This window comes from Melospiza melodia, chromosome 5 (genome assembly GCF_035770615.1).
Source record: "Melospiza melodia melodia isolate bMelMel2 chromosome 5, bMelMel2.pri, whole genome shotgun sequence".
Classification (NCBI taxonomy): Eukaryota; Metazoa; Chordata; class Aves; order Passeriformes; family Passerellidae; genus Melospiza; species Melospiza melodia.
The window spans coordinates 38,209,487-38,235,094 of NC_086198.1; positions in this window are offsets into that span (position 1 = coordinate 38,209,487).

Here is a 25,608-nt window from a genome sequence, read left to right on the forward strand (position 1 = left end):
AGGTTTTTGCCAGGCAGTGCTTCTTTCTTGCTGAGTTAAAGTGCAGCAAAGTTGGATTTTATCTCTGCTCTGTGTTCCTGCCCAGTGTGTGTGGCAGCAGCAGTGACAGTGTGGTTCTAAACTGTCCCTTTGGTGGCAGGTGTGACTGAAGTAGCATCTCTCTGCTACTCTTTCCCCATAAACAGCTTCTTGCACTGTTTCCTATTTTATCCACTCACTGTTTCATCCAAAAATGGCTTTTTGTGAAACAGAGGAGTCACAAACCTTATTAACACTGTTTTTACATTTAATGAAATAATAATAATAGAATTACTACCATAATATAACATGTGAAAAAATTGCATCTAGTGTGCATGAGCAGAAAGAAATCCTTGTATTTTAAAATACCAAGGTAAAACCATTAGAAAATTATTCTAGATCTCCTCAGAAGATTTTAATTTTTATTTTTTAGGTGATGCCATGGGTGGAGTGGTAGCTTCAGATAAGGTTTATTAAAGAATCCTTCCTGCTGCTGAGTCATAAGGTGCTGCTGAGTCAGAAGTCCTCCTTGCTTGAGGGGTTTAAGATTGCCTAAAGTTTAAGTTTTCAGCTTTGTCCCTCAAGTTTTAGTAATGGCAAGTCAGATATATTTATGAAAGATGAATTACTTATTATGGCAAGTGAACAGACAGAAGATCTTAATCAAAATTTCTTACTACACAGCATAAAAGCTAAATCCTCTATAACATAAAATGGCAGAGGGCACTTTATTAAAGCAATAACCTTAAAGCAAGAATATATTAAAGTTAGCAAAAGAAACACTGAGTAGAGGTTTTGATGTATCTCACCACACTCTGTTTCATGGAATACATCCTGATTTATGCTATTTTCTTCATAATAAACTCTTAATCTGTGTTTAAAAAACCAAACCAACACTAAAATTTTTCCTGAAATATGTACTTCAACTAAGTTGTTCATCTCAGGGAGATCTGTCCTGAAGTCCTTAAAAATGTTATTTATAACTTTTAGTTATTCATAAGCTTTTAGTTTAGCTTGTGTGATATTGAAGATCACCTAGATCTTTAGCTAGCTTTTATATTGAGTGGTTCACTCAAGAGAGGGAAGGACAGAATGACCAAATTTGTCTCAGATGTAAAGTCATGCTGTTTAACATTATTAATCAACAGAACTGAGAAATGTGTTCAACAAAGTAGAGTTTCTTTCTGCAGGATTTCTCTTTTTTACTGGAGTCTAATCTTGTATTCAGGGTTTTTTTCCATTTGTTTAAAGGTGCGCTTTATGATAGATTTCAACTTCAAATGCTTTCAAATGCCCTGAGTTAACTCACAGCTCTTAATATTTGAGGAGGAGATCTTTCATGTTTTCTCCCTTTTGAAACTTTTGCTGGCACCAGTGTGTGTCAGAATTATCTTAACCATTTCCATGCTGGGATTTGAGATGCAGCCCATGAATTTCTGTTTCACATACATCTGCATCCTGTGAAGACCCTGTGACACTGTTCCTTGCTGACACATCTCATTATTTTGAATTCCATCAGATTGAGTTCCTCTCTTAATTTCTCTGCACTGAGAATTGCTTCACTGCAGTTTTATTCTGTGGATATGTCATGCCACCAAGGAGGGTCAAGGAATATTGAGGAGATGCTTTGTTCCAGGGCAAATGAGCTGCATAAGGAATTCAGATTTCTCTTTCATTGTGCTAATCACTGCTATTTGTACCATCTTTCTAAACAACATGGCATGTGGCATGAATATGTCTCAATGATAGTTTGGAACATATTATCTACCCAGCTTTCCTTCAAGGAAACTCAAAAAATTTCCTCCTCCAGTTTCCAAGACAGTGACTATCAATCAAAGTCACTGCCTCTTGATTATCTGTATAGAGCAATATCTGAATAGAGGAATTTTTAATTACTATTAAATGCTTGCCAAGCATGGACCGAGGGGGAAAATTAAGTCAAGTTCTGGTGTAGACACTGAACTATAATCAGAGGACCCTTGAGAAAAGTAAATGAAATAAAATAAATTTAGTTATTTAGAAAAGCAGAGGTGGGAAAGAGGACTTGAGAGGACAGCAGAGGTCTCCTGTGCTTTATGGTCCTGTGCAAGCTCCTTTCCCCCTTGTGTGGAATATCTGTGCCTGTAATTACAGTGTTGGTGTGTTGGGAAGGAGAACTACTAAAAAATGTATTTTACATTATTTTATTTTGGATCCTTATGGTTACAAATGAACACAGTTTTCAGACTCTACTTTTCATCAGTGTTCTTTGCCCTCCTGTCTTTTCAGGTTGAAGCACCTTGGGTTGCCTAAGTAGGACCAGATGGAGGCAAAAGCTGGGTTTCAACCATAATATAATTTCTTTTGTGTTGTGGTTTTCTTTTGCTTTGAGGGTTTTTTTTCTCTCTCAGTCCCTTTATTTATTTAGTAAGAAACTACAGAAGTACTTGGAAATGTGGACAACAGGTCAAGTTTTTATTTAAGGTTTTTACATCGAAAATACCTTTGTTACATGTTTTATCCCTTGAATTAGGTCCTGCAACACATCCCTACTCTGTAACAGAGTTGGATTTTAAACTCCTGTTTGAGAGAAGTTGATTTCCATCATCTACCTCCTTTGGTGCCATGAGGAAAACTTATGGGATGCACAGATATAGATTTCAGGGATGTATGGCATTTCAGCCACAGTTGTGTTTGCAAGTTTTAGGATTTTTTCCTTCTTGCTTTGTGTAACTTTGGGGTGTCTAAACATTTAACTCAAATTGGATGGTTAATGCTCAAAAGAATTGGAAAAAACAAATGGTAAATGAAATTATAGGAAAAACAGGAAAAATGGATAACAAGATGTTTACTGAAAACAAAAGTGTATTATTTCCCCATTCAGAGGGTGCTGCTGGAATGCTGCAATTCACTAAGTTATATTTCTTGTTGAGAAAGAGATATTAAATGTAATTGAAAAATAACTGAGAAGCATTTGAGACTTTGCTCTTTTGCAGTTTGGAGCGAAATCAGATTTTGAGTCATAAAAGAAGTGCATAAGAATAATCCACTGATCTGAGAGGGTGATAAAAGATCTTTTGCTTTCTTTTTTCTAGGATAAATTGCACTCAAATGTACAGGAATGTCCTTTTCTAGTTTGAGACTAAATGGATTTGTATAATAAACATTTCTGTAACATTCAGCTACATGAGCCCAGACAGCTCAATTAGGGCTGTGCAGTAAAATACAGCTTCTGTGCACTTTGTGAGCACTTTATGTGACTGAAAGCCTGTTAGCAAATAAATCTCATACAAAATAGGTCCTGTCAAGTCCTTAAGGAAATTGAATTGCCATATATTTAACTCATAGATCTGTAAAGCAAGAGGTTTCTGATGTTTAGTAATTTAATTATTTTGCCAAATTTTACCTCTCCCATTAGAGCCTCCTTTATTCATTATTTTTAATATATTGAAAGCTGTGCAAAAGGGGATGGAAGTTACTCACACAAGCTGACAAAGGTAGAAAATATAAAATTAGGCTTGAAAAATTTTTTTCTTTTCATAGTCATCCATAAAACCCAGTCTCTCAGGTAAGTGATGGGCTAATGCTTTTTCAGCCAAGAGTTTTAGCCAAGCTTTTGAAAAAGAACACATTTTCCCTCATAAAGCTTTTAAGAGTGTTTTGATCATGGAGATATAAAAATACTGTTACATTTGTATAGCATTTTATCTTTAGCAGAACATAGATATGTGTAGCATAGTTATACTTAAGCATGATATATTCTTTATTTTCCTCTAAAACTCTCTAGCTGTTGATGTACAAACAGGGCAGGAATTACTGTTTTGCTGGCGCCACCATTCTACAAATGTTCAAGAGAATTGGAAAAAACAAAGCTAAATGAAATTATGGGAAAAACAGGAAAAATGGACAACAAGATGTTTACTGAAAACAAAAATATATTATTTTTGAGGTTGAGGTTTGCTTTTCTTGATATATTGCATGGTTTGCTTTAACACTCCATGAGACACTCCATGAGATGACTTGCTCACCTTCAGTTATCTGACAAAAAGCATCTGTTTCATTTATTCAGTGGTGAGCAGACAGGTGACTGCAATTCCCTATCATGACATTTTTTGTGGAATGGGATGGAGTGCCCTCTGGAGATGGATTTTTTTCTCAATACTGATGAGTTCTTCTCAATGTGGCTCCAAGGACAGCCTAGAAGTCTTGCTTACCCACTTGGTTTAACTTCTGGCCATAAAAGTGAGAAAAAATCAGCCCTCTCTTTTCACTTTCCACCATGAAAAACTCAAGGTTTGATGGGGAAAAATACAGATAATGCTGAAGAGATGCCTTCAAGCAATACCAAGGATTTGTTCCCTCATTTATAGAGTAAATATTTCAGAATAAGAGTCAGATTGAACCTTTAAAAGGAAATTAACTATATCATACTATCAATCCTAGGAAGAGTACATTGTCTAGTTCAGTATTTCCCTGGTGGAGATGAAGATGAAATTCATAATTTGGTACCAGTTGCATGCCTGACAGGTGGGGGGGAAAAAATGAGGTGAATTTTTGTGTCAGCTGCTTGAATTAAATAGATATTTAATTCTGAAGAAAGGTTTGGGCAGGCAGGCTATCATTACTATTTTAGATGAGATTTCTTCCAAGTATTTTGAATGATAAAAATGCAGTGATATTTTGCAGTATCCTTATCACTGTGTGCAGTGAGGTGTTGCTATCAAGATGATGCCTCAGGTTTTAGCTTTTATATTTTTCAGATTCTGTGCTGCTTTAGTGTGTGGGTCTGGGTTTCATATGAGGGGATGATGAGCTTTCTTTGTGGAGTATGCAGACAGAACAATTCCTTCTCTAGCTGGGAACCAAGGACAGCCAATCCAGATCTCAGGCCCAAGAGCACAAACAATGGCAGAACGAAGAGAGGAAAACAAGGATGGGACTTCATAACCTAAAGCTGTAATTGGACAATAAACTCCAATATGCAAATGGACCAGAACTTATATGAATGTGAGACCCCATGACTGGTTGTCCATTTTGTGCCCTTTTTGCTTCATCTTGGGTGTAGCCCTGGCTGGGCTGTTGTGCTGCCCAAGGTGGATCCACTGAGGCCTCCAAATAAATTCCTATTTTATTCTTCAACTTTGTCTAGTCTCTCTTCTAGGTGAGAATTCACAAGGCACCAAAGAGAGCACACAGTTAAAGAGATAAGATACCTGTTATCTGTCTTCCATGTGTTTTACACCAGTGAAATAAGGAACAAGGGGACTCATTTTTGTTAGGAATCCAAGAGCCATCTGCAGGCAGCCCCTGTTACTCTTAGGATCCCATTGCAGCATAAACGTGCTAGGAACTGTGTCTAACATGAGATGGATGCTCAGCAAGTGCTGATGATGGTTCATGCTGCTGCAGCTTGAGTATTTCAGATCTGTCTTGTCACAGTGAGGAATTGCTGTTGGCTCTAGGGCAGAAGGCAGATAGGAAAATCAAAGTTTGAGACGCTGTTTCAAACCAGTAGCTCTTCCAAATGTGTTTGCAATTTACATTTTCTATTTCACAAACAATGGGAGTACAGAAAATATTTTGGCAAATATAATTTTTTAGAAGGAAGGTCAAGTGATTATGAATGCACTTAATTTTTCTCTTTTACTGCACAGCAGGGAAACCATCAGCAATTCTGAGTGCAAGTAAATATTGAAATGCTGCAATTTGCTTTTGAAGAACCAGTCAAATATTTACTGTTGTATATAGCGCCTGCTTTTCCATTACTTGCCTCATTTATTGAATGCTTCAATTATACATTCAGGAAGGTGATTTTGTGTTACAGAAAGCAGTTTAAACCTTGCACTGCTGGAAATTGTAGTTGAAGTTTGAAAGAATTTAAAACAGGATCAAATAAGCTAGTGTGCTGCTCTGAGCCACTAATGCTGATGTTTTGCTAATGAAGCTTGTTTGATTTACAATCATTCTGTTTCCTTACAAGGGTGTGGACACACCACCACTTTTTCTTCTTGATGAGTCCACTTTGCTGTGAACATCAAGTGGCATTGATGATTGTAATGGTTTAATTGCAGTTCACTACTTTTGATCTTTTTCAGCACGTTCCTGAATAAACAACTGGGCAAAGTCATTCCTCCTTTTACATGCAGGTGCCTCAGGCAAAGGTTTTAAGGGAGACCTAGAGGGCCTTTATACTTCTGGGCCTTTATATCCAGATGCAGGTATTTAAATGAAGCTAGGAACAATTGTATAATATAATAATTTTATAAAAATGTTATGATGAGTTCTGCAAAGGAAATGGAAGCTCTAAATAAGGTAAGGATAAACAGTTGTTGGCTGTTGTACAGGTCATAGCTCTTTTACATATAGCTGGGTAAGGTTCTTATATTTGATCCCCTGATATGTTTGATGCTGAGAGAGGAAAGTTATTTTTATCTAGAGGATAAAAATTTGATAGTCTATTTGATGGTTGGGAAGAGCTTGGACCTTCCTGCTACTGAAGGTTCAGTGCTATGCTGATATGCCCAACAGGAGAATGTTGTTTTGTCAGCATCTCTCTGTAGTCACTCAGAGGAGGTGATAACACTCCAAAAGTCATTCATTCCTCTGAGAACCTGAATTACTTTCTGCCAGTGATCTCTTGGTTGAATATGATTAATCTCAACCTCAACACTGTAGGATTTGCACAGAATGATAGTCTTCTCCCTAAATGTAACATGAGAATCCCTGGAATCCCAGAGCTTGATGAAGATGCTAGCAGAATTTGCAAAGTAGCTTTAAATTGAGACTTAATTTTGCAGTTCATCTAGTGAAGACTCTATTCTCTGAAGCATTTTCAGGAAGCCATTATGGATCTTGCAGTTGGGACAGTGTACATTCCTTGAAGAAGCTACTGAAGGAATTGGCTGCTTAGAGTCTCAGAATGTAATAGAGGCATTGCTTCTTTTATTTAGACATCTATGAATGTAAACTGATGTACAGGTCACTGAAAGGGAAAGAATCCCCTAATTTCTCTAATAGGACTCAGCTTGTGGAGAGCTGGTACCAGAATGAGAGTAATGCAGAAATAAAATTTCACAATTGAAGCAGATAATAATGTGGAAATAGATAGGGAATTGAGGAGGAAAATAAAGTTACACAGAGTTTGGTCCATTATTAAAAGAGTGAGAGGAATATTCAGTGCAGATATCCCTTTTCTGTGCTTACAGTGTATTTCTTAAGGTATGCTAAATGTTTAACAAAGTTCACACTGCAGTAAAGCTTAAACCCCAAGCACCAAGCATTGTGCCTTCCTAACAACATTCCCTGTTGACCCTGCAGATTTCTTGGCAGGAAGCTAATGGAGAACTAAATCTGCTTTTGGAAGAGCACTGACTGCCCTCACTTGCCCTGCTTTGCTGGAAAACCATGCCAGTGGGGCTGAGGAATGAGAGAAAGCAGTGGGAGAGTGAAATGACTCTGTGCCAACTCCTTTGTGCCACTAGGGCAGAGTTCCTGTTCATAATTCAAGCCCTGCTAAGGGGGCTGCTCGAGCATAAACCCTTCTGTAGCTTTCACAGAGCCTGGTCACAATGATTTTGCATAGAACTGATTTATTTCTCTGATGTTTTTCAAAAGGCAGTGTTCAAGTAAACATACTCATTCTGTGGAAACAAGGAGAACAGCCAGGGAGAGAGAGTTTTCTGTAAATATGTATGAAGATGGTGCTGCTCGATAATAATACCAGATAACTGATAATTTTGCACATAATCAGTGCTATCACTGAGCTAACCAAAGCCCTTCAGAAATTAGATGAGCAACTGCTTCATCATATCAGGAAATATTGCTGAAGTATGAGGGGCAAAGGAGGCTGTGATTTGAAAGAGAATGTTCTATTAGGCCATGGATATTGATGCATTCGAAACCAAACCATCCAGATGGAGCTGTGTCACTCACAACTGTGAGTGTGTTAAAAACCTTGATTTTGAAAGCAAACTGCTGTGTTAAAATTAACAACCTTTGCTTAAATATACTTGTTGAGAAGGAGTGCTTGAGATTGCTTAAGGAATGACTGGCAAGGGTCTCAGCAAAGGAAGGGATTTAATATTAAGTGACAGCATGGAAAAGCTTGTTGGAAATGTTCTCTCTGCTACTTACTACAGGGTTAAGGCACACAGAGGGGAAGAAGCAAGAAATAAAGTTCAGGTAGTCAATCCAAGCAGCAATAAACAGAAAACTATCTGTGTGTGTTTAGGTGCATGTGACAAAGGGAGAGAAAGGGCAAGGATAAAAAGGAATATGGCCTGACAGAAGGCTTAACAGCACTCACCAGTACTTCAGCTGTAACTTAACAATTGAATAAAGGAACAACACTTAACATTTAGTTCAGCTTCTGACTCAAATTAAACTTACTTACAGGCCTAAATTCCTTAGATGTCTAAAGAACTTAAACATTTGAGAGAGCAGCATTTTCCCCAGGTTTGCCATAGCAAATGCACATGTGTATGCACACAAAGAGTCACTGCAAGGTACCTGGGATGCACCACCACAATAATATACATACATAAAACAATATATATAAAATATATATGCTTTACAAACCTTTGGAATTCATAGTGTTTTAAAGTGCTTTAAGTGTCTTTGTGAAGTTATGTTAATGGAAAATAAATCTAGATTTCAGACCTAAAAATATCTCATGTGGTAGTCACCTCCAGGATTTTTTTGCATTTTTCTTTAGGAGGTTACTGGCCTGTGGAAGTCCATGTGCTTCCAAGGCTTTAGCATCTCAGAACATAGATTGGAAAGGACCTCAAAGCAAGTCTGTCTAAAGTAGGTTACTCCCTTCCTTAGTAAGAGCTGAATTCAAGGTAATTTTTTTCTGACTGTTGATATTACAATTATGCAGATTATTTATGGCAATATATAATTTATAGTTCTTATGTTATATGAAACATGAATTTCATTTTTTTAGTTACTAAGGAACACTTAAAATCATATAGAAGCTACTATTGTTTTTTCCAAAAGCATTTATTTCTTTTCTGAACTGGATGAGCCAGTTCTCTTGACATCACTCAAGCTGACTTGAAATAGAATACTGAAAACAAAATCTCCAGGATTCCATGCGCCAGAATTAAAGGCAAAGCAAATAATGCATAGTGCAATCAATATTAGAAGCAAGTGTTTCTCTTGAGACTAGGCCAACTGCAGACAGATAGGGTTCAATGTACAGAAATGTAAGCTTATTAAAAGTAGACGCAAATAAATAATCTGGGGAATACCTGCTAAGTGAAACAATCATTCAGCACATTGATCAAGAAAAAGGCTTAGGGATTATTCTGGAAAAATAAATGTTGAAAACATGATCTCATTGAACTCAGTTTCACTAAAACAGGCAAATTGTATATTAGGTTGTATTAGGAAAATGAGAAGGCAGAAGATCAAGGAAGGTTACTGTGACCACGTAATACAAGCTACCAATCTTGCTGAACAGTTTTATTATGTGACATATATTTAATAAGGTGGCCAAACAAGTTGTTCAAATCTCCTTTGGTTAGTCTGTCAGTTTAATTTATTTTGTCATCGAAGCTGGGGATTTGTTCTTCCAGTGATTTGTGCTGCAGGAAAGTACATGAGGCTTGTTGCTGTTTTCCACCCATAGCTGTATGAATAAGGATTTCAGTGATGTTGTTGATTTTGATTTTTAATTATTAAATTGTTCTGCATTTTAATCTGGATGCCAAATTAGGTGTATCCTGAAAGTGTAATTTCAGTGTTTTACCATAAATGGGTCGGGTTAATTGGTCCTACCTGGTCATTTGTGCTTAGTTCCTCTTCTGGAAAATCTCTGCAGGATAACAGCTGCAGAGGAAATGAATGTTCCAAGCTGCATTCCTTCTCTGTAAATGTGTAGTAGATAAGAGACACAGAAAAACACCTCATTCTAATTCTCTGTTATGTAGTTACATTAGATATTTGAAAAATACATGCTGGGTGCATTTCTGCACTTATTTCAGGCTGGCAGCTCTTCCTATATCAGATGTCAAGCATCCCTGTTTTGTCCTTGTCTCTGTTACAACACTATTTGAAATTCTGGGATACGGCTCTAGAAGCACTCAGAAGTGAATAAATGAATATATTATTATTATTTTGACACTGATAGCATCAGTCTTAAAGAAAGGGGAAGTAAGTCAAACAGAGCAATTTTCAAATTGCCAAGGAAAACGAGAAAAAACATAACACAAAAGCTCCATGAAGTTCCCAAATACAGTGGCTGGGCTGCCCCCCAGCAGAGGATGCTCAGCAAGACCTTGCATTCCATCTCCATTTAATTGCAGTTGCCAGTGTCAGTCTGCAGAGCAGAACTGGCTTCTGCACCAATTGCAAAACATCACAAATGGGTTTCTGACTCGGGGAGGTTTGTGCAGATGTCGCCAGAGGATGTTCTGTGATGGAAATTAATTACAGGTGTTTAATTTCCCATCTTCCCCTCTCACGAACATCTTTGCATGATGGCCTTTGCATTGCTGTCATATGGCAAACTCAGTGCTTTCCTGTGGCTTTGCAGCAGCACCTGCTTCTGTATCACTCATTAGCAAATGGGAAACTCAGCAGACAGGAGAGCTGAGGCATTTTAGCTTTGTAGCGTGTTTTTGCATCTTTGATAGAGATGACAATAATCCAGGCAAGATATGGCCTTAGTGAGGAAAGAAAAAACAAATTGGAAAAAGAGATGTTGAGGGAGCAGTGATTTCTGTAGTATTTATGCATGGAAGAAAGTTTTTATCTGTAAATCTTATACCCAGGAAATTCTGAATTATGCAAGAGAAACTTCAACTGTGGGAGCATTGCCTTAGCCCAGATTGAATCCAGAGCTTTCTGAAATCATGTTATGTGCAATGCAGGCCAATATCAAATATGGTTAAAGCTCACTTTGTTCCTTCCATCCTCAAAAAGTAACATTTTTTTGAGGGGCTGATTCTATTCCAGGCAAATAGTGGCAAAATAATGCAATCAGGACACTACTGTTGCTTTTGTAACACCAGGAACTGCATTGTGCCTTATAGACAAAGTAGGAAAAATGGTAATATTCCTTCCTTGAGGGTTTGATTATTGATAAATATGAAGCAGAATACAAGTTACTGAAAGAGGATAAAATGTTGGGGATTCATGGGCAGAGACTGGAAGGCAGCCTGGGGTGAAGAGATGGAAAGAAAGATGTTATCTCTAAGGGGAGCTCAGAGGGATGACTGGAATCAGTTACCCAGAGATTTCTTGCTTTTTTTGCCCTGACCAAAGGGATGGTACAGAGACATGTTTTATCCTGGCATGGAGATTAAATATATAATTTTAATAGACACAGCCTCTGACTGCACTGCACCCTTATTTACTTGTGATGTTTTATTCAAAGCCACGTTTTCAGGACTTGCCCTGTTGAATCCCAGTGAGCATGCTTGGGGTGAAGAAAAAGCTTCTGTGTTTTCCATATCTCACAAGGGAAATTTCACTGTCTTTTTAGATATTGTTTGTGAGACTTGAAAACCTGCAGAGGCTGGGGGAGCATGGAAATAAAGAAGATGGGCTTTGCCCTTTTAAAGTGTATCCAATGCCATTTTGTTTTATATTGAGTCTCAGAAAAAATGGAAATCTCATACTCCATATACCTCCCACTGCTACTAGAATCTGTTTTTCACTGGGCTACATGAGAATGGGGTCATGCCATACTGTGTTTAACAAACTAGGATGCTATTTTGAGAAAATTCTTTCTGACTCCCTCCTAGGATTTGTTTTATGTAGTGATAGATTGAATTGACATATCCCTATAAATACTGTCTCTTACTGAGACACAAAAAAAGCTGGTCAAAATACTCAAAATTTATTTTCCTTTAGCTCTGAGTTCTACTGCTTACTCCTGAAACTTCACAGTTTTGCTTCCAATGTCCAGTGTGGATTCATTTAAGTTTATATGATTTTTTTTTCCCCCTGGATGGCTTCTATGCATATATCATAACCAACACTCCTAATGTCTGCAGTGCATGGCAAGTATGTGCTTCTTGCAGCAGAATTAGAAGTTATCCTTTAGCATAAAATATCCATTAGTCCAAGGCAATTGTATAGAACACTCTTTTGGTACCAAGTTATAGCAGGCCCTTGACACTTATTAGTTGTTAATCTGATTTAGAAGAGTAGTACCATCCATTTTCAAAATAATTCCTAATTTTTTTATTTTTTATGGTGGTAATTCAGTTTTTGAAAAATCCTTGAATGTGTGATTGCATGTTTTGAGCTCTTTTTGTGTGTGGAAAGAGTTTTAGTTTCTATAGCAGAGCATGGAATGAATAAAAAAGACAGTGACTTGTTATGTATTATTATATTATGTGCAGAGGCTTAGAAGCTATCCTCAACATTACTTAAAACCATATAATAATGTCCTTGTAATGTTTGGTGCTATCAAAGAACTTGGTATAGGAGCAGATTTCCCCTGGGTTTTGTTGGTAGAAGAAAATGGAGAGAGAGGGATTTCAGTAAGATCTGGATCTTAAAATTCTGATTCTTCTTCTTCTGAAAATGATGAGGGGGCCAACCTTGCATTGGATTTTATGATGGCATTTGCTCTTGTCATGTTTGTGTGATTTTTTTGCTTGAGATAACCCATATGCTATTTACAACTCTTTGACAGAATCCAAGGTATGTACCCTTTTTTAGTTGAAAAAAAAAATTGCAAGTAGAGCCTGGGACTGATTTCACTATAAATTATTCTTTTTTTCTGGTTCTGATTGTATGTTCACATATTGTGTTTCCTCCAGCATGTACTTTTTGGCCCTTGTAGACTCAGTTTGTAGTGAAAATTATGTCCCTTCCTACAGGTGCTTGGCTCTAGGTCTGATTTTCTGTAGGATTTCTGCAAAATGTGATTTGTTGGTAGTGCAGCCAAGAACACATGAGCACCACATGTTATAATCACATTTTTGTCCATGAATTTCCTATTTTTCAGGAAACTGGAGCTTCTGCTATTAATTTGTAATCAGCTTTGTGAACAGTTGCAATTACACATTTGGAAAATGCAGCATTTTGCTTTTCCTCAGAAGAACAGGTGAGTGTAGAAAAGAACTATCTTGTAATGGCCCTGAATGACACTTAATTTAATTCTTCTTCTTCTGGTCTTTTTACTTTTATTATATTATAATTACTTACTTATTATATTACTTACAAGCATCTTTGTATGCTTATTTGGGTTCAGTTGGATGGATTTTATTACATTGGTGTGTCTGATTCCTCTGGCTTCAAATCACAGTTTAATTTATAAACCCCTACATTTTCAGTGCTGCTGTGTGAACACAGATGCCATGTAAGCCCATATCTGTTTCCATTCCATGCATGTGGAGCTGAAATGGATTTGGAATCTTTATCTTGTACCCCTGACAGCTTCACTTGCCTTTTAATCTCTCTCTCCAGGATTTACAGGGGCTTTTGTTTCATGCAGCATTGTGAATAACTGCTATGATATATATATAAAAAAAATGTTTAGAAAAAACTCTCTTTTGTGGTTCTCTTTTTCCCCATGTGGAGCTCCACTTCAGCCCTGACACAGAGCTTCTTATTTTGCCAGATATACTCCATGGCTGGAGAAGTCTGTGCTGCAGTGCACTGAATATCTACATTGGGTTAGGCAATGTGTAATGGCTCAGTTTCAGCACTGCCCAATGGAGAAATCTCCCTGAAAACTTCAGTTCTGAACTACAAAAGTATAGAATCCAGGACACCAGCCATAACATGTGACATTAAAACATGTTTTTCTGAAGTTTACAAAAGTTATCTGCTCCTTTTAATCAAGTGTTGTCCATAAATCCAGCCTTTGTAGCGCAAAAAGTAGTGCACATTTATTGTGTGTAGTGCACATTTACTCTGTGTAGTGCACATTTATTACATGCCAATAAATCTCTTCTCTCAAAAGGAATGATTTACAGGAAGAGCTGAGAAAATGAAGGTATTCAGATATTAATGGTATGATAATTTCAGCCCACATCACTGCAGTAATCTGGGAGATTTTATTTGGAAAATCTTCATTTTTAGATTTAGCTTCTACTTTTTTTGAGCAAAAGATTTAAAGGGCGCAGGTTGAAGTCCAGAATATGAAAACCACTTCAGGTACAGAGTAGATGTGACTAAGATTAAAATAATAACATTTCTGTTTGGATGCAGCAGCACAAGACCTTAACACTGTGCTGCTCCCAGTTACATAACTGGACCATGAGAATTTTGGAGGGAAGAAATTCTTATTAGAAAATTTATCATAAATCCACCCATTTAAAGCACTGAAAGTATTTTCCCCTTTTCTTCCCTAAAACTTTCATTTATGGACTTCAGTTGTGGTTCTAGGCTTAACTTCCCTCCATGCACTAGAAGAAATTTCAGTTTATTTAATCCCAAGTCATTTTAGCATCTCTCACAAAGGTAAATGAAGAGTTTGTAGTGTTGCATGCTCTCTGCATAGTGTGCAACTGGAAAATAACAATGCCTATTAAATGAAAGCTAAAAATGTCAAAACCAAAGAAATTAATGTTGTCTCCTACATCTTAAAAGTGCATATGGTATATATTAAAAATATAACATTAAAATATTCAATTGAATTAGTTTTAAAATTAAAAAATGCATAAAAATATATTAGGAAAAGGTATTTTACTCCAACATTGAAAATATATTCAAAGAATTAGATCCAATTTTCTTGTTCCTGGGAGAATTTTAACTTTTAAAATAATGCCACCAAAGGATCATTGATAAGCTTTCATCTATTGATAGTATTGTTAAAGGCAGTCACTGAGATGGGGATTTGGATAATTTTAGAGATGAATGACATGCAGTTCTAAAAATTGCAAATTCTGCCCATGTTAACAGCTTTAATAATAACTCAAGAGTAGGATAAAAACCTTAAGTCTTCTGCACTGCATGTCTGCAACAAAAAATATAATTTGGCTTTTTATTTTTGGGTTGTACAAAACTGAATTTACACTTATGAGTCTGAAGCCACAGAAGCTGCCCTTGTAAAATGAGAAAACAGTGCCAATGTTCTTAGAGTGAATATAGGCCTGTAATGAATTTCAGGGCCTTTTCTCATATCTCATGCACACAGAAAGAGCTTTTATTGACTTCTGAGGAGCAGCAGATTGCAAAGGGTTAATCCAGTTTGAGGATTGCTTCTAAAAATGAAGAACTTGAAGCTGAAATGAAACAACATCAAAATTTGTAAATCAAAAAAGTTTTGACTCTTTGTAGTGGAGCAGGATTATTTACATGCAATAGTTCTCACTTTGTGGTAGTGGTAGTTTAAATAACTGTGCCTTTTCATTTGACTTACATGTACTTAATGATTGGTTTGCAAAAAAAAAAAAAAATAAAAAGCAAAAAAAGTAAAAGTTGGTGTGACCAGGCTACAGACAGCCTTACTGACTCAAAATTCAAATATTGGAAATGTAGGATCTATATTTCGTGTATAGCTTTCAAAGGTTTTTTTTTTTTTTTGCCTCAGTGTTTTTCTGGCTAACCCACTTAAACCTCTTTCTCAAGATATGCTGTATGGATTACTGGATGAAATCTTCTGTACAACTCCGTTTTCTCCTTATGGTTGCACTGTGTCTTACACAATGCATGGGATAAATACTTTCCTTTTCGCCTCCTGTTGGATTGCCTGTAAAAAGCTGTCACCAAAAGCCAAGATTTAAGAGCAGAACGTGCTCTGGTGAGAATACAGGGAGGAACATCACTCTGAGGCAGAGCTGGGGGTGCAATCACTCCTCAAGTCTCATTTCAGCCCCCAAAGTGTCTCCTTAGGAAAGTTTCTAGAAACACGTTTGCTTAGGGGCAGTTTTTCACAGCCCAAGAAGGGAAAGGTGTAAAGAGTTATTCTGTTTTTTTTTACTTGTCTGTTTTCATGCCTAATTGTTGCAAAAAAATAAATAAATCTGTGTGTGCAGTGGGATCCCAGGGAGCTGCAGAAAGGTGAGTCCTGCAAGGAGCTGAATCCACAGAAATGACACAGCTTTTCCCCCTGCCCTCAAATCAGCTTAGAGTGGTTAAAAAAGTGTTTCAGTTAAAAAAGTAACAAGATTTAATAGAAGAAAATCAGCTGAATATGAGGAGTTGATATTCTTTTTTTTTATTCCTATGTAATATCAGATAATAGTGAGAAAGTGATTACGTTTTAACTAAAGGAATTAAATAAAGCTCCGAAAACCATAAATTAGAATTTAACTATGCCATTAAACCCCAATTTAATTAGCAAGCCATCATTACCAGATAATAAAGAACTAATACAAAATGCACAACAATTTCTTGTATACACAGGGAAAAAAAAAAAGCAGTAAATTTCATTGAGCAGATGACTTTCTGTTACATTAATAGAGGAAAAAAATGCTGAATGGATGTTTTAGTATGTAATGAGGATGAGGACTTAATAGAACAATTGGACAGCACAATTTTAGCCATAAATGATTTTATAGTTAAGGAAGATCTAGGGAATACCAGAAGAATATTAACAGAAGAAAATGTATGCACTTGACTTTCTTGGCATGAAATTTTTTGGGCCTAAATAGCCAGTGAATTTATAGTATTTATTAAGCTAACATGCCTTAGAATTTATTCATAATTTCAGAAGAAAACAGTGAGTTGAAGGGTTCACCAACTTTTCTAGAGATGCATGCCATAAGAATACACAGCATGAGTGTATATTAAAAGGTGCTGCTTTTCCTGAGAGAAAAATACTCTTCAGGCTGATTAATACAATTTTGTTCTGCTGGATTTGTGTGCTAGCTGGGTAGAACCTGCCCCAAGTTTTGCAGATGCCAGCAGACATTTGGTGACTGCAGTTTGCTGCTGCTTTTGGTTTTTTCTGTCAGAACTTAAGCTTGTCCCTGCTATGTTTGCAGCACATGTCAGGAAGGGTCAGAGTTTTGTACTTCTGGACGCCTTTTAATTAATATTGCTGTAGGCAGAACTTGCCTTGGTGATGCAGCCCAGTGTGGGTTTTTTGGCATGGTACCACCAAGAGTCAATTGCTGCAGGAACCACCAAAAAATTTCATTTATTTAATTGCAGTTTCCTCACTGTGCTGGTGCCAGTAGATGGCAGTCGGGTACTTTGCTTTTACCAGCAGTCAGCTGACGAAATTATCCTTTTAATTTGCATACAGTGAATACTGTAGCTAAAAGAACTGCTCTTTTAGCTTGATAATTCCCACAGTTTTGCTTCCTTCTGGCAGGAAGTCCACCCCTCTGCCTTCTCCTCTGCCTGATGCCAAGATTGCAACTTTTACCTTCTGCGTGGAGCTGAGAGCAGGTATATGAATGTTGCTGTGCAGCCTGTCCCCCTGGCACTGGCAAAGACTGGATAATTTATAAGCTTCATGTTTTAAAACTCATTCTGTCTGAGTAATTTTAATCACCCTAGCTGCAATCCTCCCTGTAGCACCATGAGGTCAGGCACTCTCCTGCCTGAGTGGCTGCGTTGTGTGGATGGCTGGGGATGAAACAGTTCCATGCTCAACCACAGGAGCATAAGGAATGTAATTTGTTGTTCAGGCCCAGCTCTTATAAGCTGTTAGGCACACACACAACTTCAGGCAAGTGAGCTGGAGATACTCATGGATTTAGTTGTCTGTAGACTTATGGGGTCTTTGAGTAGGGCTGGGGCGTTGTTTGTAAATTCATCTGTAGGACACTTCTGTTGTAAACAAGGTGCCCTGATGAAGGCAGGAATGATGACTCTGACTCCATCTTATCAGAAGGGTAATTTATTACTTTATTATACTATATTATATTAAAGAATGCTATACCGTGCTATACTAAAGAATACAGGAATGATACTTACAGAATTCTAAAATGATAATGATGAAAACTCGAGGCTCTCCAGAGTCCCAGCACAGCTTGGCCCTGATTGGCCAATGAGTGAAAATAACCCACAGCAGAACGCAGTGAAACAATCTCCTGTGGGTAAACAATGTCCAAACACATTCCAGGTGAGCAAAACACAGGAGAGGCAAATGAGATAACATTGTTTTCTTTTTCTCTCGCTGCCTTTCAGCTTCCCAGGAGAAAAACCCTGGGTGAAAGAATCATATTCAGGGAATGTGAATGCCACACCCTTCAGCATACTTCAATCACTGTGGATGCACAGAGTTGCTGTATTAAGACGAATGATTGTATTTGGAGGAAGAATATATTGATATCTTAAATATTTTTCTAATGCCACTTTTCATTCTGTCTAGGTGTGACTTTAGACTGGAGGCAAAGATGGTGATATGTATTATACACTCTGAGTGAAATTTTATTTACATGGAAAATCTCCTTCTGAAACCAGATGGTCAACACCAGAGAGCAGTGAATAGACTTACCTAATCAAGGTCCAAGTTTGCCTGCTTTTTTGGCTTTACCTCTCTCTCTCAGCTGCTTTAACATTGTAACTTTAGTTGGCATTCAACTACCACTTCTGTGTTTTCTGAAAGGTTAAGAAAAAGCTAAATATGGGCTTAAAGCAGACACTGATAGGTTACAAGATACCCACAGAATGAAACAATCACCTGTGGGTAAACAATCTCCAAACACATTCCACAGAGCACAACAGAGGAGAAGCAAATGAAATAAGAATTGTTTTCCTTTTCTCGGAGGCCTCTCTCGCTTCATAACCCCAGTAATTCTCTATTTAAAGTTGGGCTGGATGAGAACGTGCATCGATGTACTCTGCCATACCATTCCTTTACTGTTGCTGTGAAAGCATCTTAATCTGAAAAAGCAGTAAGATCAACTGAATTATATCATATTATAAGATATATATAATTATATCATATCTAACCCTGTAATTAGTAGTTTGGAAACCAAATGGGCTTCAGAGTGCAAAAAATGTGGGCATATTTTATCTCAGAATTAAGGTATTGTGCAACATATTCTTGCTTTGAGATGCCTTTACTGGTGTAACTGGTGGAAATATTTGTACTATTTGTACAAATCTGCAAGTGCTGTTGCAGAATCAGTCCCTGGATTGTTGTGGCATGTCAGGCCTGGGCAGTTGACATAATGCACAACCATAATCACCATTTTTGTGATTAAAAACCAGGTGACCACCCATAATGCTAATGGGCTTTTGCCACACAAAAGAAATACCAATTAAGGTTTTTATGAATTATTTATACATTATTACTCCTCCTCCCCATTCGATTCTAAATCGAGGGTTAGCTTTAGATCAGAGTTCTGTGTGGAGATCTGTGATCCTTCTGAGCTGCACATGCACTCATTAGCTGCAGGCACATGTGCACATGGGCTGGATTTCTCTCCTAAAGCTGCCAGTCTATTAAATAAAGACCAGGTTCCATCCTCAAAGCCCTGCTGCTGTGTTGCTTCCTACAGGAACGTGCATTTTTATGTTTCTAAAAGCTGTCTTGGCCCAAGGATTCTCTCTTAGGTTTGAGGAAATGGCCAGCTGTCAAATTAACAGCAGTGTGAGGGTTGCTTTTTATTTTACTTTGATTTCAGGCAATTAGTATTCAGCCTCTAGCAGTAGTCTTATTATCCACAAAATTTTAAAGAAATTTGCCATACTCCATGTGTGTGTTTGTGCTGCCCAGATCTTCTGGCTGTGTGGAAGAAATGAGCAAACTTTTGGGCCAGGTTTCACTGGCTCTTTCTGTCAGGTGATGCTGAAGACATTACAAATGCATCGTAGACTTTGGGATCAGTTTGACTGTAAAAAAAAAACCCAAAAATCACAAAAAACCATTGCAACTAATATTTAGCCATTAAATGGACAGTTCTCATAGAGTATTTTTGGTCCAAACAAGCTTTACATTGTTTGAAGTAAAAATAGAACCTGCCTTTGCATGAAAAGTATGTGCATGAGCCCTAGAAATCATTAGAGAAAAAAAATGCTCTGCTTTTCCCCAAAATAACTGAAGAGCAGAGCAAAGCCTTTATTAGCTCTTTCTTCCCCAAATATTTCTGGTTTTGGTACTTTACTGGGGCCTTTTATTTGTTAATAATTTTTTTGATTTCTGTTAAAAGTCAGTTTAGTTGCACTGTTGAGATTCCAGGATGTGTTCTTGTCTGTGTCATGTGTTCTGTGGTTACTCTGATTGCTGCTATTGGTTTGACAAGCCAGAGAAATGTTGGTTCTCTTTTTCTTAGTGAATTCTGGAAGGTATTTTTCCTTTTTAACCTTTCTAAATTGGATGAGGGAGGGGAAAACTGGGGAGGCAGACAGGCTGCAATGGAAAGCTAATCAGAAATGAATCTTGTGACAGTTACTACTGTAGTACTGATGAGTAAAATATTCAGAAATAACAGATTCTCACTATTACTGGCATGGCACAGAGAGTTGGGGGTCAAAGAGCTGTTACCAGTGCTTGGAAGCTCTCAGTAGTACAAAAGTTACTGATATAATCCTGACAGCTCTGGGATTTTGCATTCCTTAGTAAATCCTGTCTCAGATGTCAGGGTTTGGATTTTATTTTTCCCTTTCCTTCTTTACAGTATGTTTACAGGATTCACAACAATATCTTGGGATTTGTTCTTCTTGTAAAGCCAGTAAGAGTGATGTGGTTAATCTTCTCCACTGTGTTCCAAACGTACACCCTGTTCCTCAGACTGCCTAAGTAAGTATTTAGTATTAACCAATATACATCTCCTTGTTGTCTGCTTTGCATCCTACTTTCCCAACTCTCAATTTTGTAATCACAGTGACACATGTATTCTGAATGTCACTTTTATAGTACCTAATCCAGTGTGGTATTAGCATAATCTCCTTTAATTTTTATGTTAAATATTTTTTCTTCCCTACTTTTTAGTATGAAAAAAGACCCAATTGGATAAAAGTCGAAGAAATTCACATATTCTTTTTAGTTCTCTCTTCTGGCTACTGTCTGAAAAAGAAGTGCTAGCAGGAGGGCAGCTTTTTTAGAGAAACCTGAATTTACTACACACAGTTGTGTCCATTGAAATGCTAAAAAGCCCAGCTTTTCAGCAGTCACTTCCCTGTCCATTGAAAATAGAGTTCCCTTCTGCTGTTATTTCATCCACAGATTCAGTATCTTACCTTTTTTCAAACTGAATTTTGTAAGCCACTTATCTGCCCATGATTTTAGCTCAGCCAAATCCATGAGAATTTCATTGCTTCCCCGTTGTGCATTTGTTGACTCACCCGTTCCGTGCCATCAGCACATTTCATTGCTTTGCTGCGTTTCCCCCCACCTTGTGTTGATAAAGAAAACAAAATCAATACCAATAATCAAGTACTCCACAAGTCAGCTTCTTCCACTTGGACCTGCCTCTAGTCAATAAGCACATTCTGGCTCTCTTCTGCTCGCTGGTTTTTATGCTCCCAAGCACCTCATCTCTTATGTCTCACACATTAAAGTGAGTACAGGGCAGTAATTTGCAGCAATCATGAGAAGCTGGATGCTGCTTAGAGTCAGGTCTCCAAAAGGCTGAATGAAAGGTTGTGGCAGCCCTTTAAAAAGCAGAGAAATTTAGAAGGGTTATCTCTAGAGTTTACCTGTAAAGAACAGAAGAGCATATCTGTTCCCTGTTTGTTTATTCCTGTCTTTATATTACGAGGCTCTTCTGTATAGCATATATATATACAGATACAAATATATATCTATGATAGGGCATGATGATATTGGCTATTTCTGAGTATGATGCTTTGATTTTAATATCAATTTTCATGGTTACATGATGATATTCTGTCAAGATCTAGCTCAAGATGCTCTATACCAAGAAGGCAGGTTCCTGACATTCATGCAAGAATGGCAGCTTTTAACTTCAGCTAAGTGATAGACTTGTGGTTAGTCCCTGCATTGATCACTGAAGAAATCAGGCAAACAACATCAAACTGCTGCTTTTGCTTTCTACAGAGCAGACCCAGCCTAATTTTCAAAATATTTAAATTCAGTACAGAAATACATGTCTTACAAATCATAAAATGTTATGTTGCAGCAATGTAATAATGTTTTACCTGGCATTTAATATGAAGCCTACTTAATTCAGGCTCCAGCTCAAATAAGAATTCTCAGTGAATGAATCTATGAGAAAAGAGCTTGTGAAAGAAGGAGAAAGATTTATGTATGCTTTTCTTTTTGCTAAAATGAATGAAAATATCTGGCATGAATGAATATGTTCTAGGAATTTCATTTTGAGCAAGGACTGGATGCTGACATAACAGTTTCCTTTAAGGAGGGTGCTTGGTCTTATTGTACCAGTCATTTTACAAAAAAAAGAAAAAAAAAATAGTGTGGCAGAGTCTACTCTTAGAAATAGAGAGTTTCAGTAAAAAAGAAGGGAAAGTCTGGAAGCCAGGGGAAGGAAGCATCAAGATGTGACATAAGCTGATTACAGTCACACTGTAAAGCAGTTTTATTTATGTCCCTTGAAATACAATATTTTAAGACAGCCTTCAGAAAAGGCTGACAGATCCATATCTTCATGAAGCCTATCCTATTATATCCAGTTGCAAGTACAAATCAAACAGAATTTCAACAATGCCCTTTGAACTCCACAATAAATTCTAGACACAGAAGAGATGCTATCTTTTAATTTTCACAATATGGATGTTCTCTTCCCATCTATAACAAGCTGATGTACTTTTTTCTGATAGCAACAAGCCTGTCTATTGGAAATAATGCCTAAGACAACTTCTAGTGTAAAATACACCAGATGAGGTGCTGGTTTTCATGTTGCAAGCATTATGGGCTGAATTTATTTGCCTCTAATAAAAGAAGAAAGCAAAGAAACCCTGTACTCATGCTTCACCAGAAGCAGTTCTCTGTCTAAAACTCTCTTATTTTTGACATTTATCTGATCCAGTTTGAATACATTATTACTATAGGGTGAGCTGTTATTCTTTGTTGTTCTTTCAGGACTGTCTTCAAGGTCTCTGGACAAGATAAGAAACAGGGAAACAGCAAAAAGCTCAGTCTAGCCTTGTGTAAGTGTGTGCACTTTCACAGTTACTATTCTTATGGCTGTTGTTCTGCCCCTCAACTGCAGAGCTTAATTGTATTTGTTAGCAAAAAAGAAAAATTGTTTTTTAAAGGTGCATTCGGGTTTTTCCTCAGGACAAGCCTCTTGGCTGTGCTCATTGGCAGAAACACCTCCTGCATTTTGCATCACATTTGGACTGGGAGATCCATCCAGTCAGGCATCTGATTCAGTATTCTGTGCTCTGTTTCCTAATATTTGATTGAAGTGTTGGATTCTCTCTCTTCATAAACCCATCATTCACAACTGCTGTGCTCTTCCATCCAGGAATCATCAGTGTCAGCATTGATAGGGACAAGAAAGACTGACAGTCACCTCACTGAAAGCACTTCTTGGCTTAGCAAACCGAACTGTATTCAGTGTATTTCAGTGAAAATGAATCTAATTTCCCTGATAAACCTGTTTTGAGGTGTTATATTTAGTCAGGAAATAAGATTAAAAATAATTCAGATAATCTCATAATTGCATAATGTATCACGTTTAACAGATATTTAACCAAAGTTTAGCTACCATTATAACTTTCTGTGTCATTTTCTACCATTATAATTTAATAGTCACTAATAGTAGTGAAAATTAAGTCATTACTACTGCCAAAGTGGGCAACCACAAAGCACCTAACCAGCTAGCTAAAGGAAATAAGCACAAACTAACTTACTACTTTGTATATCTTAAGTTATTTCAGTCCAATAGGATTTCACAAAGGAAGCAATCACAAACTATGCTGCACTATAAAAAATATCCTGGCTGCCTTTTTAACTAGCAGTCCTCAAACAGGTCTTGGTTTTGAATTTTTCAGAGTCAGTAGACAGATGATGGCTGTTAAAAACTCTACACTGCTCTTTAATCAGAAGGTAAATCCATAAGTGATGGAGACCAAGAGCACCACAAGTCACTCTTGAGTGTTTTTGTGACACAGCAGTAATGAACCCTCCATTTTGAGGTTCATTAGTGACACAGTTGAATTAGTTGCTGGCTGTACCTTAAAATAATTCCTTTTGTTCCAGATGCACTCAGCCAGGTCGTGTCAGCTGCTTTGGGATTGTAATTGGCTTAGCTGCTCCCAGTGAGGGACACTCCTCCAGTTTTTATAGCAGCTGACCTGTCTCATACACTGAATGGAGTTCTGTGGCTTTTTGGTCAGAGAAAATTAAATCAGTCAGATTAAAGGTAGACTCTTACTAGTAACGTGTTCTGTGGGTGCCTTCACGATATAAAACGTGAAGAAAATAAAATTTTATATACTTGAAGGAGTAAAAAAACCAAAAGTCTTACCCTGTATAGCACATTGTTTCTTTCTCTCATAGTGACAGGCAATATCATAAAGGCAGCTGCCAAGGACAAAACATGTCCTTTAAAATGTAAATTGTTTAGGAATGAAACACCTTTCTACAAAGATAGTCACTTCTTCAAAGAAGCTTCTTTGAAACAAAACTCTGCAGATACTGTACATCATTTCAGGGGAGCTTATAAGTGAGCCTTTAAAGCTTGTTCCCATGATTTCCATAGAATTCATGGTAGATCATATTCCAGGATATGATCTGCTTTTTGTGCTGATTCCTAAAAATTGGTTAAAAAATTAATAGATACAGTGAATCTGAGTGGAGTTCCTACCTCCCCCAACATCAGAATGGAAATATTTTGACTAACAACCTGTCCTTCAGAAAATTGGCTGTGCAGATTCTCTCTAGATGGCAGTGGAGCTCTGTCAATAACAATTGTGCTTCCTTCCCCCACCCTCTTTCCCTTTCTTCTGGAGATTCATTTTCAGCTGTATTGCTCTATGATTTAACAGGGCTTTGATGCTGTGAGATGTTGGCGGGCACAAATCAGACTTTCTTTTCTAAAAGGATAATATACTGCTTTTTCAAAGTCAATTAACACTTAGGGCAAATGAAATGGGGAGAGCTAAAGGTCAATTACTAAAGGATGGCCACAAAAATTTTTCTGGTTTACACAGCCTTCATCCAGGGATTGCAGATCAGTGGGGAAAGAAAGGAAAAAGTAATTAGCTCATTTGATTTCTTGATGGTTACCAACAAGATAGTTAAATACAGATTATCTCTTTTATTATTATCAAGTGTGGCTGGTGCTAATAATCATTCTCACCAGCTCCAGACCATGGTTTTTTTCCAAGGCATTGTACCTCCATCACAGTAGCTGCGAGGTTGTTGTGGCAATTTGTGCGGCAGGCAAAGGTTAGCAGAGAGAACAGCTTCAATACTTCAGGTTTGGAATGGAGTTAGTAAGCTTTGTGTGTAAAAGAAATACTGTAGCTGGCCAGTCCAGCTATGAAACAAAGAAGGGTATTAAAGGAAGGGAGACTGAGCGCCTTTTCCACTGTCATTCATCATCCTGTTTAAAACAAGCAGGTGAGTTACAACTTGGCCTTTGGAGGTCTGTGGTGCACTTTCATTGGCTAACCACCAGCTTAGTTTTCATGTCATGACTGTGATGTTGTTTTACAGGTGAACCACTGTGGATTTAAAGATTTAATCAGACAGGCTTCCAGCTGCTTAGATTTATCTGTCTTCGTGTTGCTCACCCGAGTCACTCTGGTGTAAGTGATGAACTGAGTAGTGTCAACCACAAACATCTAAATCATTTTGAGATGTATGCCTTG